This window comes from Cryptomeria japonica, chromosome 7 (genome assembly GCF_030272615.1).
Source record: "Cryptomeria japonica chromosome 7, Sugi_1.0, whole genome shotgun sequence".
Lineage (NCBI taxonomy): Eukaryota > Viridiplantae > Streptophyta > Pinopsida > Cupressales > Cupressaceae > Cryptomeria > Cryptomeria japonica.
Window position 1 is genome coordinate 83,905,962 of NC_081411.1, and position 19,908 is coordinate 83,925,869.

Below are 19,908 nucleotides of genomic sequence, written 5' to 3' on the forward strand. Positions count from 1 at the left end.
TGTAGGAATGACATTTGGAGTTGATGTAGCCATGATGTTTGAAGTGAAAGTAGGAATATTAGCCATTGAAGTGATCAAAGGAATAGAAGATTTGATTTGATTTGAAGCTTGTGAATAACCTAAATTCTCAATACAACTTGTGATAGGTATGACATTAGAATCAACAATATGAGGAATTCTATGTAATATATCAATTCCATTCTTATCACTTTGAATCATGTGTTTAAGGCCTTCAATTAATGGAAGAGCTTCACTATTAGGGTACTCTTGGGACATCCATTATTGAAATTTATAACATTGATTGTCCAATTTTAAAAGTTGGTCTATGGAAACTCTAGTCAAGTCTTCTTACCCATCATGAGATTCATCAATTGGATAGATAGGGAAATAATTAGGATGCGAAGCATTAGCATTATGCTCATTAAAGAAGTCACCCAAATTATGCTCCATCTCCTAGGTACTTAAACCTTGGGAGGCCTTAATTCTAATGCTTCGTCTAACTCAGATAGTGCAGGTAGGACTAATATTGGTGAAAGTCATGCACTAGAGGGAAAATTGAAATTTTGAACTTGGAAGAAAGCTTACAAAAATTGAGTTATACAAGTTTTAAGAAAATAATGATTAAACAATTTGAACTTTGTTGAAGGAAGATAATGACACCATTTCCATAATAATAAATTAAAAAAAATTGGAATTTTAAAATTAGTTCCAAGGGGATACCACTTAATTTTAAAATTAACAAAATCAGAATTTTAAAATAAGGTTAGATTATAATTAACCTCTTAATTTTAAATATTTTCTTGAAATTAAAAATGTTGAATTTTGGAGGTATTTTTGATGTTAGCGAGATCAAAAATTGACAAAAGCAACCTATCTTTTGTATTTAGGCTATTAAATGCAATCATAACAGTCTCCTAAAATTTTGGGAAAAAAGTCGAGGACCGTGGCGGGAATGCACATGGTCCAGCCAACTTTTTTTGAAATTTTCAAGGATGAATATTACGATGATTTTAAAGCTAACCCCAAAAAATTAGCGAATTGTACGATTTCAAGATAGGTGAAATTAAGGATCAAGTGTGAGAATAGGACCCTATTAGGAAATTGAAGAAAGAGTAATTGGACTGCAAATTTGAAAAGGGTCACACCTAAAGGAGAGGGACATATAGGAAAATTTTTAGAAACCTGAATTTGAAATAAATTGATTGAAATTTGCACAAAATCCAGTGAAATTAGAAAATTAGGGTTTTATGACCTAACCACTTAATTTTTCTAAATTGAATTTTGGACAAAGGAGGGAAATTGAAAATTAAATGGAAGTTCAATTTTTGCACAATTTCAAGATGGGTTTTAAAAATTACGTTTATGACAATTAATCTCTTAATTTTGTGAATTTGATTTGCAAATTGAACAAGGTAATGAAGAAATTAAATATGACAAACAAAGCAATTTTCAGATCTAAGACAATAATAAGCAATTTTTTCCAAAACACAAATTCAATTTAAATTTTAAAAACTATGGTTTTGAATGAATTAACCACTAAGTTTACAAAAAAATTAAACTTGTAAATGAAAAATATGCAATGATTTCTAGGATAAAGCATGTAAGATGTTAGGTTCACCAAAATGTAATGTTAGAAAAATGGTGAATGAGAGATCAAGAGGAAACCTTTTCTTTCCTCAGAGGAGAGATGAAAGTTTCACTTCGGATTTCCCTTCAAACACTTTTCATGCATTACATTATAAGAGGGAGGAAAATACACTAGATTCAACCTATAGAGAAAGAGATTGAATTCAAAGTGATGGTAAGTGAATCCCCTCTTCTGAGATTCAGATTTCAATTGAATTGAATTGTGTGCTTATGACTAAGTGAAAAATTTACAAAGATATGATTATAACTTGAGATAGAAGCTTAAGATGAAGTTGTGCACCTGGATCTGACAATAATCTTTTGAGACGAAGCAGCCCAATGAATTTGAGGAAAAGTTGCCTGGACTGTGGTGGGAGTGTACACGGTCCTCCAAAAAATTCATGAAATGAAAAGGGTTTTTCCACCTCTACAAATGGATTCCAAATCTGAAACTACAACTACATACCCGTAACCTATACACAGAAAAGAGATGAAAAGGGGTTGTGATTTGGGGTTTGCCTTCAGCTGAAACCCCAGTTTTGGAATTTACCAAATGATTAAAGAAAGTACTTGCAAGTAAATGTAAATGAAAGACTAAAATGTAAGTCACCTAAAGATAGGTTGTAGATAGATTTGCTTGTATGAAGTAGAATGTTGGAATGAATCTCCTCTTCAATGATTGAATCCTTGACTTGAATGCAACATTTAGCCTTGAAGGGAGACTTGAGAAAGCTCAATGATTGAAAGGAATGCTTAAATGCTCTTGAATCCTTGAATGTGTTATCTCATGTATCTTTGTTATGCCAAAATGGAAGGGAAAATGTGACTTAAATAATTATCAATCAGGGCTAATTGACTAATTTTTCGATGCAAACCAACACTGGAGGAGTTTTCCCACTCAATGTGCAACCTCCAAATTACATTTGAGAAGGATCCTGCCCCAAAATGGGGTAGAGGATAGGGGTTCCACACCCTTGTCTTGCCCTTTTTTCTAGGATAGGATGTAGTTTGGGAAGGACAAAGGGCAAGCAAGATATAGTTCTCAAGTATCAGGCAAGTCTTCGGTCTCTTATCAGGTTTAGGGATTCAGATTGCATGTGTGAGGACCCTAATATGGCTGAAAATTGCAAGGGTTGCAATTTTAGGAAACTAAAAATATCTCCCATGGTCTCATCTTTCACCTTAACATTTTTTCTTACTCCTCTATTTGCGTTAGGCTTCAATTGCCTCAAAACATATTTACACTCAAAGAGAAAAAAATTACAATGTCTTAGTGATTACAAAATCTACACACAAGAGAAATTCTCCAATGTATTCTCCCAAAAGAATTCTCCTCAACTCCCTCTCTAATCACCAATGGCCCATTAGAAATAAATTTCCCCCTTTATATACTATTTTGCATGCTAAATAGGGGATAACCATATAATAATTGAATTACCCCTAATTCAAGCCTTATAATCTTTTAACTAATGCTAGATATCATTTATCGTTTGAATTTGTTGAAGTCTCCATTTATGAGGGGGTGAAGAAAGCCCCCTTACTTGGATCGCCACAAAATAAAACCTAAATAGTAAACTACCCACAAAGTGCTCAAATTGCCTTTGTGGGCTACAATGATGGAGCATGGAAAGCAGGAGATGGGGGTCCGATTTCCCCTTTATAAATGCAAGCCATGACAAATATAGATTAGCATGGATAATGCGGTGTAATGGTGGAGAGTCTAGCTCACATGAGATATTTGGGGGTTCGAATCCCATCAAAAATTTGCAACATTGAAACTGCAATAGCTTGACCAGTAAAGAAGATGCCACATCAAATTTTGTATAAGTGAAACCTCTTGGATCATGTTGGCTTGATAATGATGTTTTGATTTAATAGGTTCATTCAGGACTTGTTGTATGTTTTCATTGATGGCAAATATGTTTTGATATTCATCTAAGTCTTTTCTGCCAACCAGTAAAGCATAACTGATAGAGGAGATAGTTTACTAGTAAATCGGTAATAGGACTTCAACCGGTAAACAGGAGCAGAGTTGTATTCAAGAAATTGGTATGAGCGATAAATAAAGAGTTAGGCAATGCGGTTTTGCAGGAGTATTGGAGAGTGTATCAAGTAGGAATTTTTCACACCGCAATGACAAGTTCAATAGGATGAGAAAGTTATGATCTACAAAGAAGTCAATCATGAAGAATAGTTACCCAGTAAAAGCAGAGTCACTTAAATCAGTAAACAGATAATGATTATGTTTTATTTTTAAGTTATTATGCTAGTGGCTGACATAAGTAAAGCATGTGTTACAAGATTTACCAGATTCATTGAACCTAGAAATTGTTCCAAGGTTGTTAGCCAACTAAGTTGATGTTTATAAAAAGTGTGATGAGTTATGAGATGAAGTATGATATCGAAGGCGAATATTGAGAGTTTGATTTTGTGGTTATCTGATAAGCTCTGTATTGATGTGTTGTTGAAGCAAACTGAATTAGATCTTATCAAGCACAGAGGTGCTACATGCAAATCACTTTACTTTTGTTTTCCTTATAGTTGCAGGAGTCAAATTCCTTAACCGGGTAGGTCCTAACAAGCCTGAAATTGTAAATCCCCTAACAGGGCAGCTCATTAACTTGTCTCTAAATCCTCTTGTGAGGTTGCTCCTAAAAAGGAAAATCTTTTAACATGATTGAGGTAAATACCTTAACCGTGTGACTCTTAATAGGGTCTGCTCCTAACCGGGCATGTTTTTATGACCTTAACCGGTCAAAAATTTCTATTCTATAGATAGTGAATCTTGTGGGTACTAACTCCCACCATTTTTTTTTGCTTTGGGGTTACCACATATAACTCCTTGTGTTATGTGGAGCTTTCTATATTGGGTGTTAGCTTATATGGTGATATTTATCTTATGTTTATTAAGATCTATGTTATTTAAAGTGGTGATCAGATTTGTGTTGTGGTTTTTGCTTGCACTGATTCACCCCCCTCTCAATGCCTTATAAGTTGATCAATTGGTATCAGAGCCTAATTCCCTTAAGGCTTAACCTCTTGGGAAAGATCTCTGAGGCTATCATGGGGGATATGACTTATAGAGAGATATCTAATTGGCTTGCAGAAACTGAGGAAGCCCTAGATACATTGAAAGGAAAATATAAAGCCTCACTTGCCAAGAGAAGAGAGCTTGTGGAATAGTTGATGGAGTTTACTGAAAACATTTCTTCTCATGAAGAAAACATGGATGCATTGGTGACTAAAGATGAAAAACTAAATGATGAGAAGTCAAACTTGAGGAGAGATTTGGAAGCCCTAACCATCAGAATGAGTCAAGAGCTTGAAGCAATGAGGACAACTAAAGACAAGATTAGAGAAAAAGAACATGAGATCTTTAAGCTGAATCAGGAGGTTGGAACCCTGTATCGTCATCTTCATGAGGAAAAAGAAGAAATAAAGGCTGATCTAGACATGGCAATGTCTCTAAGAGAAATTTCAATGAAAAATAATGAAGATCTTACAAAGGAACTTGTTGATGCTAATGAAATACTTGCAAAGTTTAACAAGAGCTCTACTATGCTTGATGAGAAGATCCAGTCACAAAGGATGAATGGAGATACACATGGCTTGAGATACACTACTTTTGAGAAAGCTGAGCCTTTTGGTACAAAGGACAATATTGAAGATGGTAAATCTGCACATACAATCCATATATCCAATGGTAAGAAACACTACAAACTAGTATGCTTTAATTGTCATAAGCCATGACATACTGCAAATGTTTGTAGATCTAATGTTGTTAATGGTTTTAGACCTAATGCTTATCAAGGATACAGACCTAGAACCTTTAATGGTTATTGTTACACTTGTAACATGTTTGGGCATAGAGTTGTTGAATGTAGGTATGGACCAAATAATCTGACACCCCACATAAATCAGAGGGCTGGTGGAGATTGGCAAAGACCCTATGCTAGCTGGTCTAGCCCCTATGAGATGGAAAATAGAATGAATGTGATTTGCATAATCTGTCATAACTACGGTCATGTAGCTTTGAATTGCAAAAGAAGGACTGGTAGAGGCAATGCTAGATCCTAGAGAGCATCTGGTCTGGCATGTTTCCATTGTCACCAACCGGGACACCTTGCAAAGTTTTGCAAAGCTAAAATGAATTGACTGGTAAATCAATCTGTTGACTAGAAAGAGATGAAAAAAGTTGATGTCGAAGAGACCAGATAAGAGATGAACAAGATTAGTTCCTAAGAATTATGTTGAAAAGATGACCAAGTCACAATGGAATGAAAGAGCTATGACAGTTAGTGAGATTGTTGACCCTCTAGTGAAATTTTCTTATATGGTCATAGGATATCAAGTATATCATTCTAGAAAGATGAACAACATCCTTGCTATATCTATTCATACAGCTTACCAAATGATCAAGGAAAATGTTGATTATGATTTGTCTGAGGCATTGAGAAGTCAATTAGTGCTTAATCCTGAATCCATCAAGAAAGATAAAAATTGAAGTTTAAATACGTACAACCAATTATTGGATTGTTCTACTATTTTCATAATTACTTTCCTAGTATCGGTGATGTTTAGTGGTCTAAGGACACATCGACATTGTTACAGATTGAGATCAACATCAGAATGTTGGGTAATGATTTTGGTAAGATGTCTTGGGGTTATTTCAAAGATTTTCATAAAAAGATGAATGCAAGAGAGAGGATACTGACACAAGATGTTAGTAGATATGAGAATACCATCTATTTGTTGGTTGATCCTAACATATGTCAGATGGAGGTAGTTGATACTAAAACAACTTGGGTAATGCCTATGGGCTAAAAAGTTGAAGAAGATATTGTGGTGACATATGCAGAACAATTTCTTGCACAACCTGTAGATACTACTGCAGAAAGGTTTGGTACTTATAAAGATAAATATTTATTAGTACATTTTGAGCTTTCTAGACCAGTAATTTCTAAGAAAGCGAGAAAGGAAGTTGAGCAGTTTGTTGAGCAACAAGGATTTACTAAGGAGAGAATAGTAGAAGCTAGAGCAAAATATGAAGCTAAACAAGGAGGTGCATCTAGCGCCCCAACCAGTACCAACACCGTAGACAAACAAGGAGTGCAATGGTGAAGGAGACACTTGCAGAGGAAAAGAAGGAGAAACCTTCAAAGATACAATTCAAGAGAAAAGGTAAATTCGTTGAGCTCCATGCACCTAAAGCACCCAAGGTGAAAGAAGTTTACAGGAAAAGGAAAAAAGATCAAGCAAATAGACTGACAACTGATGATAAAGAATAAACTAAATTAGAAGGTGAGAAAAAAGCTCTGAGAGCTAGTGAGAAGAAGCCAAAGGCTGTAGGAGCATTTGTTGTCAAATACGTCAAGAAACCAGTAACCAAACTTACAATTTTGGAAAAAATATTAATGCATATTAAGGAATATGGAGTTCTTAAGGGTTTGGATAAATTGTATGATAATTTTAGTAAAGATGAACAAAGGAAGATAGAGGATGCATTTGTCTTTATGATGAATGAATATAGTAAAACACTAATTGAATTTCAAGGGTAGATTTCAAATTCTTTGTATGATAAACTTGATGCTAGATGATAGGCAACCATGAAACAAGATACAAAATTTATTGAATTTATTCTTAAAAAATTGCAACCTAAAACAACAAAGGAGGAGATATATGAAATTCTTGCAAAGGCTTAATCATCTTTTAGGTCCAAGAAAAGATTGACAAGGCTGTTACTTGGTGAGACCCAATCAGTTCATATAGAAACTGAGTTGATATTGAAGAAATTATTGGGTTTGATTCGTGATGAGGAAGAGCAACAACAAAACTTTGAGATAGAAGATATTCCAGACAATATTGATGTCATTGATTTTACACCTGATGAGATTGTTATGGGAGACCAACCGATAGATGAAGGACAAAAGACATAACTGGTAAATGTTCAAACTAAAATAGTTATAATTCTCGATAATGATATCGGTACTGAGGAGGAAAGGAAAGATCACATTGAGGATATACAGGTTGAAGATGTTCAAATGCCTGAACAACAAGAACAAGAACTGAAGAGAAGAGAAAAAAAATAGACTGAGCAAGGGCAACTAGTGATCACTAAAATAGTTAATACACAGACACCACCAGTAATGGATAAGGAGAAGACAAAAGAGAAGAAATATGAGAAAGAATTGAAAATAGAACCTAAAGTAACACCCCTATCATTTACTTCTAAGAAGATATTTGATGATGATTAAGATGATGATGCATTAAGTATACAAGGACACATCAATATGGATGAATTGAGGTCTACAAAACTAATGGAGATTGCAACTGCCATGCAATCTATAGCTAAGAAGAAAATAATGAAGGAACAACAAAAGGAAGCTCATACAATACATTGTGTAGTTGAGATTTTATTTAGTCTATTACTAGAGACAAACACAAATAGACTATCTACACCGATTGATAAGTTAGGTTAATTGGTAGTTGATGCTGGTGAACAGACATGAAATTTTTTGAAGATGCAACATTTTTGAATGTGGAAAAGAAATACAAGAGGAAGAGAATAGAATAGATAATGAATGATATTGATAAAGACAAAGTTTTTGTGATGGTTAATAAAGATCATATTAAAGATGCCATTCAAACTATAGGTAAAATCCTTTCCACTATTACAAAGTTTTCATTATTTTGCGATAATTTGATAAAAAGGAAACATAAATCTGAGAAGGAACTTGAAGTTCTAAGTGAATCATCTAGCCCTCTAAATGATTATTCTATAACTTATGGAAGATCGGTTATTGAACTTCAACATAAGCTAAAAGCTTACGAGGATGAAAAGGTCAAAATGACTAAGTCACTATAGGAACTCCACAGACTTTTGATACCAAAGGTTGAAATTTTGCAGAGAGGCTAGAAGGAAACTGAAGCGATTCTAGCTACACCTGAGATGAGTACAATTGATCCCATGGAGGAGCTGACTTGTCAGATAAGAACACATGTTGAGATAACCAGCACCCTTTTGGAAACTTGGCATAATGATTTGAAGCAGTTAAAGTCTCATTTTGGAGATGCATTTTCTAAGATGAAATGGTAAAAGATTTTGAAACTTTATATCTATATATGATAATGCCAATTTTGTTGTATATTGCATTTATCTTTCATGTATTTGCTTACCTTTTCCATTGTTGTCAAAGAGGGAGTAGTAGTGAAGTCAAAATTTTGTTGTAATTGTAATGGGAGTAGTAGTATATATGTTTGTGAATTTTTTATTAACATGCAATTGCTAAGGGGGAGTATGTTTCATGAGTTGAGTCAATTTTTGTATTGCACACAAACAAAATTTTACCTAAGTGTTTCCATCAATGCCAAAGGGGGAGATTATTGTCTTGGTGATGATGTTTTGATGTAATAGATTGATCAATGACTTGTTTTATGATGTCATTGATGGCAAATATGTTTTCATAGTCATCTAAGTTTTTTAAGCCAACTGGTAAAGCATAACCAGTAGAGGCGATAATTTACTAGTGAACCAGCAATAGGAATTCAACCGGTAAACAGGAACAAAGTTTTATTCAAGCAACCGGTATGAGTGATCAATGAAGAGTTAGGCAATGTAGTTTTCCAAGAGTATTGGGGAGTGTATCAAGTAGCTATTTTTAACACCGCAATAGTAGATTCCACAGGATGAGCAAGTTATGATCTATAAAGTAGTCAATCATGAAGAACAATTAACTAGTAGAAGCATAGTCACTTAATGATTATGTTTTATTTTTAAGTTGTTATGTCAATGACCGACATCAGTAAAGCTTGTATTGCAAGATTGACCAGATTCATTGAACCTAGGAAATTGTTCCAAGGTTGTTAGCCAACTAAGTTGATGTCTATAAAAAGTGTGATAAGTTGATGTCTATAAAAAGTGTGATGAGTTATGAGAAGAAGTATGAGATCAAAGGCAAATATTAAGAGTTTGATTTTGTGGTAATCTGAGAAGCTCCGTATTGATGTGTTGTTGAAGTAAACTAAAGTGTATCTTATCAAGCATAGAGGTGCTATATTCAAATCACTTTATCGTTGTTTTCCTAGCAGTTGCAGCAGTCAAATCCCTTAACCGGGTAGGTCTTGATAGGCCTAAAATTATAAATCCCCTGTCAGAGTTGCTCCTAATAGGGAAAAGATTTTAACAGGGCTGAGGTAAATCCCTTAACCAGGTGACTCCTAATAGGGTCTTCTCCTAGCTGGGCATGTTTGTATAACCTTAACTTGTCAAAGATTTCTATTCTGTCAATAGTGAATCTTGTGGGTACTAACTGTCACCGTGGTTTTTCCCTTTTTGGTTTCCATGTATAATTCCTTGTGTTATGTGGAGCTTTCTATATTGGGTGTTAACTTATGTGGTGATATTTCTCTTGTGTTTATTAAGATGTAAGTTATTTAAAGTGGTGTTCAGATTTGTGTTGTGGTTTTTGCTTGTATTGATTTACCTCCCCTCTCAGTGGTTATAATTCTATCAATTTCCTCCCAATTGAGAACCTTTTGGACCACCAAAAGGTCTTCTTTTACATGGATGTTAAGTGAGGGCATTGCCACCTCACTTGTCCAATATCATGTGTGCAATCCACTGGAATTTTGAACACCTGACCCATCACAAACAAGATGAAAAATGAGATAGAATTGTTGATACAATTAATAGTATATTCACTAATATTCATTGTCTCATCCACCAGCCACATAGAACTAACTAGTATAATAATAAGCAAAAATATTGAATAAAATGATGCCAAGTTAAAAGTATCAATATTATGGATTTCCTGAATAGGAAGACCATTAGAAAATGAATCATTGAAACCCTCTTTTACCACCTTAGGCTAAAGGCTTAAATGTGCTTGCAATTGATCCTCACACTGTGCTTTCTGTGATACTTTATCATAATCAATGATTATATCATCTTTATGCTTAGTATCACTAGTTGTTCTAGACATAAGGGTTGATGTATTTCTTGCATTTACAATCATCTTCAAATGCCCTATGTCTACAATAGATCTATGATTCTTCATGCAATGAGCTCTCAAAATGAGTTCAATTCCATCTTTGAATAAATGATACCTGTTATGTTCCCTATAGAAAATGACCTTTCTATCATACAAATAAGGACTTCCTAGAACCATCCCATAGATGTCAAGCAAAATTATATCTCTACCTCATCTACCCACAAATCAGAGTTTGCATTGTTTTGATACATGTAGCTGAGCATTTTCATGCACCCACCCCAATGGATATGGTTTAGGATGAGGTGTTGTTTTTAATCCAAACTGCTTAATGACTTGATCAGATATTAGGTTCATTTGTGATCCACTATCTATGAGTGTATCAATTTTACTTTGTTTTACATTAGCCCTAATATGAAACAATTCATTCCTTTTACTTTTAACAAGGATCTCATTACACTTTATAGAAGAAGCATGGGAACTAGTAATGGGAACATGAACGATACCTTTTATACCCACAACTGTCATCTTAGTTACATCATCATAATCTGATACGAGATCCTGAATGATAGTTGTAGTCTTTTGCTTACCCGTTCGATCCTTGAACCACTTTGGTTTATGATCAGGATGCAACTTCTAACACTTTGCATCCCAATTCCCTTTCCTTTTATAGTGTGAGCAGTAAGGTTTCTCCTCCTCTTTCTTCACATAAGTTATCTGCTGCATTTTTTCCTTCCTTTTCTTTCTCCCTTTATGCTTATCGGATTTCATTGAAAGACTGTCATGGCTATTCCTTGAGCTTGTTTCCAAATGGATAGCTTGCACACTAACTTCATCAAGGTTAGTTGGATTAAATATAAGTATTTTATGTCTCAAATTCTCATGTAATCCACTTATATAATTTAACAAAGTTTCTTTAGTTTATAAAGGAATGCCCAAAATTAAAGATCTTTTCATAAAATCCTCTATATATTCTTGCACAATTTGTCCTTTCTCTTGCCTTAATGATTGCCAATTCAGTATTTCATTTTGCATGTGACCTAATTGAAGGAAATAGGGGAGTAGCAAAAGTGACAAATAGATTTATATTAAACATAAAGAAGTAATACATAGATTGATTGAGCTTCTACTCTTACATTTAGACTTTCTTGAGACGAACACCTTACATTAATCAGCTTTGTGGAGCTGGTTGTGGAGCTGGACTCTCAAAAGAGAGTGCTTACAAAATACAGTGCTATGAAATATATAGACCTTCTACATACCATGGAGGAGAGAGGGCATACATAAAATAATATATTTTGAACTTCCCAAAAAGCATACGATTTGACAAAAAGACAGGTTGAAGAGTACATGATAATCCATCCAAATCCAAGGAAAATTTGCTTCAATCTCTATTTGTGACAAGTCTATAGAGATGATGTACATACAGAGGATATCACATGACATGATAAGTTAGGTGGGAGTAGTTGCGATTATATCTCCAACACTCCCCCTTAATCACAACTACCAATTTTCACAATTCCAATTTCCTTTTTCACTTCTTTCACTGATGCTTCGACATCTAAAACTTTCAAATTCTAGAGATCAAACCTACGAAATCCCATGGTCCTGTTGGGATGCTCTGACCATGAGCTTTGGCCCTCTTGGTAACCAGTCCATCGTAGGTTTAGGTGTGATTCACTTGTTTTATTAACACCTCCCATAGAGACACACTGCTAGAGCTCGGGGATCTTAGTGGGCTCTGCTGGCCTCAAACATTGATTATATTGAACTAGAATTCTGCGGCATTCAAACATATCATTCCTTACAACTTCATATAGATTCCATCCTCCTTTCATCTTCTGATCTACAGACTTTAAACATGAACACAATTTTGGTTTCTCAACCTTTTCTCCAATAGGTGCAACTGTGCATTGATAATTTCTTCCTCTTTTGTCTATGATCATAAAACAATCTTTAAACTCATTTCATTGGCACCTTGACAGTGCATCATTTCTGTAACCTTCGCTCTTAAAAATTCTATGATCTCATTTTGACTTCACATTGTTGTCTTCTTTTTGCCTCCAATGATCATCTCTTACTCTCACTTCAAAAAACTGCATTGATTGGTTTCTCTTGGCCATGGTCTCCTATCCTCGATGACAACACTGGGTAGTTAGGAACATCCACTAACTGATGGCATTTGTGCTTACTTGCCTTCTTTTCTTCTCTCTTTACAACAACACTTTTGACTTCATCTTCTTCAATGAAGATCTCCAATTTTTCAGTGGCCTCCAATTTGACTGTGGTTGTTTCTCCTCCTCCTTTAATGTAGGTATCTTCTAGACACTTTACTTGGAATCAGTGGTCCTTGATTTGCAATGGCTCTCTTGGTATGGCCTTTCAATTTTATTTTGTAATGACTCTTGACAACCTATGGCTAGCTAGTCTTTAGCAGGACTTCTCTTTCCTTGCTACAACATCTACTTGATTGTAGCTTTCTTTGATAGATTTCAAATACTTGATCACAACTTCAACACCCAAAATCTCCTTTATCCTATGGGAGTGACTATGACTTCTAAAATCAGGTGTACATTTGCAAACTCTTGTTTTAGGGACAAATTAGTAAAAAGTCTGTAGCATTAGCCATTACAACTTGACTGACTTTGAAAACAAAATGATGCAAACAAGACCCCAAACTTCTTACAACTATACAGCTTAGACTTGGGTAGGTTATTTCTTCAGTGGACTTATGCGTCGTCTTCTTTTTCTTCATTTTTTAACACAAGCACATACATGCCTATAGACTCATCTACTAGACCAACATCTTCTTTGTTTCCTGCTAACACTAGATTTTTTTCTCACCCTAGCTAGCTATGCCCAGATGTCCAGGATCTTATACAACTTCATACCATTGATCTTCTCATAGAGAACTCTTTGAATAGCCCTTCCAACATGGTGATGCATGGCTCAACAAATGCCACCACTGCAAACAACCAAAAATTGATAAATACTTGATTCCTCTCTCGACAATTATATGTCTAAGAACGGGTTTCACTATCATTGACTAGCACCCTCTAGAATTGTCTTCTATGGTTTTGACTATCTTCCATTGTGATAGACAACAAAATATTCATCAATCTAAGAAATCCCTTTTCTTGACCACAATTCCATTGTTCAATAAAACATTCAAACCTCCTATAGACACTGGTATCTATCTCACTTAGGAACAACTCTCATTTACACCCAATATAGCTCGACAGTATAGTACCTAATCCATGGTAGTGGAAATTTAACACAACAAGGAACCGTACCAAGGTTTTGACAAGCAAAACTCTACTAACTGGCTTTAGGCTCTGATACCTAATGAAGGAAACAGGGGAGTAACAAAAGTGACAAACAGATTTATATTAAACATAAAGAAGTAATACATAGATTGACTGAGCTTCAGCTCTTAAATTTAGACTTTCTTCAGACGAACACCTTACATTCATCAGCTCTGTGGAGCTGGACTCCCAGAAGAGAGTGCTTACAAAATGCAGTGCTATGAAATATATAGACCTTGTACATACCACGAAGGAGAGAGGGCATACATAAAATAATATATTTTGAACTACCCAAAAAGCATATGATTTGACAAAAAGACAGGTTGAAGAGTACATGATAATCCATCCAAATCCAAGGAAAATCTGCTTCAATCTCTGTTTGTGACAAGTCTGCAGAGATGATGTACATACAGAGGATATGACATGACATGATAAGTTAGGTGGGAGTAGTTGGGATTTTATCTCCAACACTAATGGATAAAATTATTTCTCAAGTGCACTTGTAAACTCAAACCAAGAAGAAATTATTTTACCATATTGGCTAAGATCTTCTCGAGTTCTGCTCTCCCACCCAATTAAGGTTGTGCCTTCGAGGTGAAGAGTGGCTAACTGGATCTTTGAAGCATCATCGATAAAATTTTTGAATCCTACAATAAACTTCAACTTGTTTTATCCAATAATCAAGTCTCTATGCATCTAGTTCTCCATTTTAGGTTGGCAATTCAAGTTTTACATCAAGTTTCAACAAAGGTGAGTTATATTCGGACTGTTCAGGTTGTTTCTTCTTGGGGGAAGAAGTAGAAGAGGTAGATAAAGATGATGAAGAAGAAGGAGACGAAGAATATGGGGATGGAGGTTCAGGAGGGTCACTACCACCTCCTAATCATTTGCCTTTGTCATCTTTCGAAGGGGATTCACCTTCCTTCTTCTTTTTGTTGTTTCTTTCCTTTTTCTTCTGTCTATCCTTGTACAACTCTTCCACCATCATCTTCATGTCTAAGATTACTTTACGAAATTGTTCTTCATTCTCAAAGAGTTTAGGACTAATATGTTTTCCTTCTTTCGTTTGTGCCATGGTTGATCTTCAAGTAACTCGCCTCGATCCGATCTCTGGATTAAACTCTTCAAGTGCACCTTCTCCTTACTTTAATTTCAATCTGTTTAGAATCCACCACTTGTAATTTCCTATCAAACTGCTCTGATACCACTTGATCTGTAATTAAGGCTTGCAAATTAAATTGTACTTAATTCAAATTACAGATTTATCTTGATTGCAAACAAAATTGCGTGGTTATGTTTTTTTTAACCGTTGAAATTACAAAAGCCACATTTACTTAATTGTTTACATAACTTAATAAAAAAAATAAGGAATCAAAACTTAAAGAAAATAAGAGAGGAGAGAAGAAGATAGATCATAAGCTTGATAACGAAGTTCACTCAATATGAGCTGCGCCTCTGGGCCTGCTTCTCAGTGTAGGACCGCTTTATTGATGACGCCAAGCATTAATCACCTTATTATATCATCCAAGCTTTAAAATGGCATTACAATATCTCCCACAGTCTGCCCTTTCACCTTAAGACTTTCATGTACTCCTTTGTTTGGGTTAGGCTTCAATCGCCTCACAACCCAATTACACTCAAAGAGCACAAAATTACAATGTCTTAATGATTACAAAAATCTCCACACGAGAAATTATCTAATGTATTCTCCCAAAAGAATTCTCCTCAGCTCCCTCTCTAATCACCAATATCCCATTACAAAGAAATTTCCCCCTTTATATAATATTTTACATGCTAAATAGGGCATAACCATATAATAATTGACTCACCCCTAATTGGAACCTTATAATTTTTTATCTCAGGCTTAATATCGTTTATGGCTCGAATTTGTTGAAGTCTCGGTTTATGAGGGGGTGAATCAAGCCCCCTTAAATATTAGATCATCGCAAAATAAAAACTTAATAGTAAACTGCCCGCTAAGTGCTCAAATTTCCTTGTGGGCTACAATGGTGGAGCATGGAAAGCGGGAGATGGGGGTCGGATTTCCCCTCTATAAATGCAACCCACGACAAATATAGATTAGCGTGGATAATGCTGTGTAATGGTGGAGGGTGTAGCTCGAAGGAGAGGTTTGGGGGCTCGAATACCCAATAAAAAATTTGCACTAATGAAACTGCAATAGCCTGACCGGTAAAGAAGCTGCCACGTCAGATTCTTTTTTTTGCAAATTTGTTTATAAGTGAATCCTCCTGGATCACATGACTATCATTATTATGTATTATTTCTATTAATTTTTCAGATTGAAAGTAAATAGCTAGACACCATCAAACCAATTGCCATTGTTTTATTTTGTGAACTAAAACAAACCCACAATTGACTGCTACTAAAACCAAAACCGGACTCCACAGAAGGCTCCCATATATTGAAGACAGCTTTTATTTCATGGATTTTCTTGTTTTCCTTTGCTTCCATTTCTGCTATTGCAAAGTACAAACCAGAAAAAACACTTATGGATATTTTATGTATGAAAGTTTTATTGAATAAATACTAAGTCCGAAACACAGGCTTTTATACTAAGTTAATTTACTCACCATTCGCACTTCCAGTAAGAATGAAAAATAACAAAAACGCACTTCCTGAAGAAAAAGAAGGCTAATAATATTTGCAAGGAGTTAACAGATACATGATTCAAATACACCAACAAGTACATTTAAGTGCATATATTTTATTTCTCTGCTGCAATGCAGCTCACACACTCGGCTTCATATCATTCATGCTTTTGGGTAAAAGTATTTCAATACTCACAATAACCAGCATTACCTCCAGGACCTCCATAATATATATGATGCCCCCAATAGTCATCTTTTTCCATAACAATGTCTTTTACTTAGGAAGTAATTCGTTTTTCTATTAATTATAAGAGCACGATTATTAGTAAACAATCGTATGTTCCTGACAAAAGCTGCTTTCTTAAAACCTTTTCTAGCGAAGTCTCCACTACCCATTTCCGTCTTGGGAAACGGAGTTCCTCGCTTGCCAGATCTTATCACTACTTGTCCTCCAATTTGGACCAAATTCCCATAAAATGTCAAGTCGTGGAAAAGAATTGCAGGCCAATTACCCACTAACTTGTCTTGTAAATATACTGCCCACACTAGATTGTTTGCATTGTTACCCCTGGTTTCCTGATAATTATATATAAACATTAGTGTCAGCCACTTTGTCAATATGAATAGAATAATTGAATTAGTTTGTCCAGTAAAAACTGTAAGAATAATTAAAGAAGCAGATGGAACTAAGTTTTGTAGTTAAAAGATGTAATTTAGTTTGTAAATAATGTAGTTTTCTAAGCCTTTCTATTAAGGAAACTACAAATATATAAAATATACAGATATTTGTGCTTACTCTTCTTATGCTTATGGTGCTGTCCATTTGTGCACCATCATATGCAGAAATACCAGGAATTGGCATTCCTGGATAGAATTCTTTTCCTTCTTGAATAAAATCTTTACAAGATAGGTCGACGCAGTCTTTTTCCTCGCCCTCCAAAGGCACAGAAACAATTTTAGAATAAACTTAAACAACTACAAAACTATGACAAAATTAAAAATTGTAAAAAAAAATTATTTTATATATTAAATCATCTAAAAATCCATTTAAATCATTACCTTACGGAAAACCCTATGGGCAACATAAAATGTAACGCGTGGACTACCATAGCGACTGGGGTAAACCTGCAGGCGTTACATACACCTTAGTATCATTTCTACTAATGGAAAGTATAGAGCTAGTAGAAATAAACAAAGAAAGTAATTATTCAGACCATCCATCCAGCTTCCATTGCTTCGTTTATTGACTCATCAGGATTCTCATGGAGAAGACGCAATATAGCGGTGCTAAAAACTGAATTACTGGTGTCCATGGAAGGTTGCCATACATTGAAAGAAGCTTTGATCTCATGGATCTCCTGGCTTCCCCTTGGACTTATAAATGCTACTGCGCTCTACAAAATATAGATAAAAGTAGTTCAGGCTGAAAATAAATAATTTTCCTTGACGTTTCTTTACTAATATAAAAATTTCATTAGTATCAAACCTTCGCTTCTTCATGAATTTTCTGTGTGTTATCGTGCAATCCTGTATTTAAGTATTGTCTCAGAGATCCTGCTCTTTCAACACATCGTGCAATCCTGTATTTAAGTATTGTCTCAGAGATCCTGCTCTTTCAACACGTTCACGTGTGATCTCCACGATGGGCACACTTCCCTCTGGGCACTCTTCTGCCGACGAATTTTTGTACGCAAAATTATCCCTTGAACCTTTCTTCAATCCACAAACAAACTATGCACTGCGAGATCGATCTATCTCATACAAACAAATCGAATTAAAAGAAGAAAGGTGAAGGCTGCAAAAGCATACGCTAATGTTTCCCGATTGAAGGGATATCTGGTCCTCATATTTTACACAAAGTACTTTTTCTCGTTTGCCGTTCTAGCAACATAACAATACAAATGCAAAAAGTTTAAATAAAAATGAATCTTACGAATTTATGCACACAAATGGAAAAATTATATTTCAATAAAAATGAAACCTGAAATTTATGCACCGCTGGAGGATTGAAGTAAATTATATACTCATTAATGGTCATAGTTTGCAGCTTAGACAGCCCATTGATGGTATCATCGTTCAAATCAGCCGCCAATATCAAGGGTATAAATATGAAGGAAATAAATACTGAAAACACAGTGCCAGACGTCATAGTTGAGGAAAACTTCCCAAGTCAGGATCACTATCTGCAATAAACTTTCACCCAAAGAATACAGAGCTTTTCCCTGAGATTGTGATAGATTACAATGTACAAATGTCCTGTTTATAAACGCAAGAGCGAGCGAGATGTGGTAAGTATAACTACCTTGATGCAAATATTAAATGGAAGCGTGAAATAGTAAATGATCTAAAAACATTATTAGATAATGTTCATCTAAAACTAAAAAATTAAATATTAGCTTCTTAAGTAATAAATGTACACTAAAATATTAAATATTGGCTTCCTAAGTAATAAATGTAAAATACCTTATTAATAAGATTTACACTTTCTTTTAATTAATATAGAGATTAGTGTGATTTTATAGACTATATTAAAAAACTATTCATATTTAAGTACTTCATATTGAATGTTTGATGTGGTTTATCAAAACTTAAAAACACACACACACATATATATATATATATGAAATCTTTCAATTTTTTATTATTTCAGTTAAATAATATAAATTTATAAAAAAAAAAATCAAAGTCTTCATATCAATAAACTTTCTTTTTATATATAATTTAATATATTTGCTTTACTTTTAGGGTTCAATTTGGTTTAATGTTACGTTTAGGGTTCAATTTAGTAAAATTCTTAATTAGGTTTAGGTGTAGGGCTCAATATGGTTTAGAGTTATAGTTCAATTTGATTTGCTGCTAGGGCTAGGGTTTAATTTCAAAGTTAGGGTTGGTATTAAAATAGTTCACATAATGTAGTATTGGTTATGATTGAACTGGATTTAGTGTTAGTTTAGGGTTCAATTTGGTTTAAGATTTAGTTTTAATTTGGTTTACAGTTAAGGTTCAATTTAATTAAGTATTGAATAAAATATAAAATTTGGATTCAATTTTATCTATTGTTGGTTTATTGTTAAGGTTCAATATGGTTTAATGTTAGCGTTGAGTATGGTTTAGTATTCAATTATGTTGAGATTTACATTTTAATTTAGTTTATTGTTAGGGTTAGAGTTATATTAGGTTTAAGATTATACTTCTTGTGGTTTTATATTTAGGTTAGGTTTAAATTGAATGTTCAACTAGGTTTAGTCTTAGTGTTGAATGAGATTTAGGAATAAAGTTGAATTATATTTATTATTAAATTTGGTTTAGTGTTCAGATTCTAATTAAATCTAGATTTATAGTTAGGGTTAGGATTATAACATAAACTCTAACTTAATAAGA

General features: G+C 34.3%; 1 long non-coding RNA gene across 1 annotated transcript; it reads right to left on the reverse strand.

Moving 5' to 3' along the window:
* Positions 1-17,350: 17,350 nt before the first annotated feature.
* On the reverse strand, positions 17,351-17,812 carry LOC131041503 (uncharacterized). Its single transcript, XR_009358431.1, has 3 exons — positions 17,742-17,812; positions 17,587-17,652; positions 17,351-17,461 (listed from the first exon to the last, which is right to left on the reverse strand). It is a non-coding gene; the product is annotated as an uncharacterized LOC131041503 (long non-coding RNA).
* Between the last annotated feature and the right edge of the window lie 2,096 nt (positions 17,813-19,908).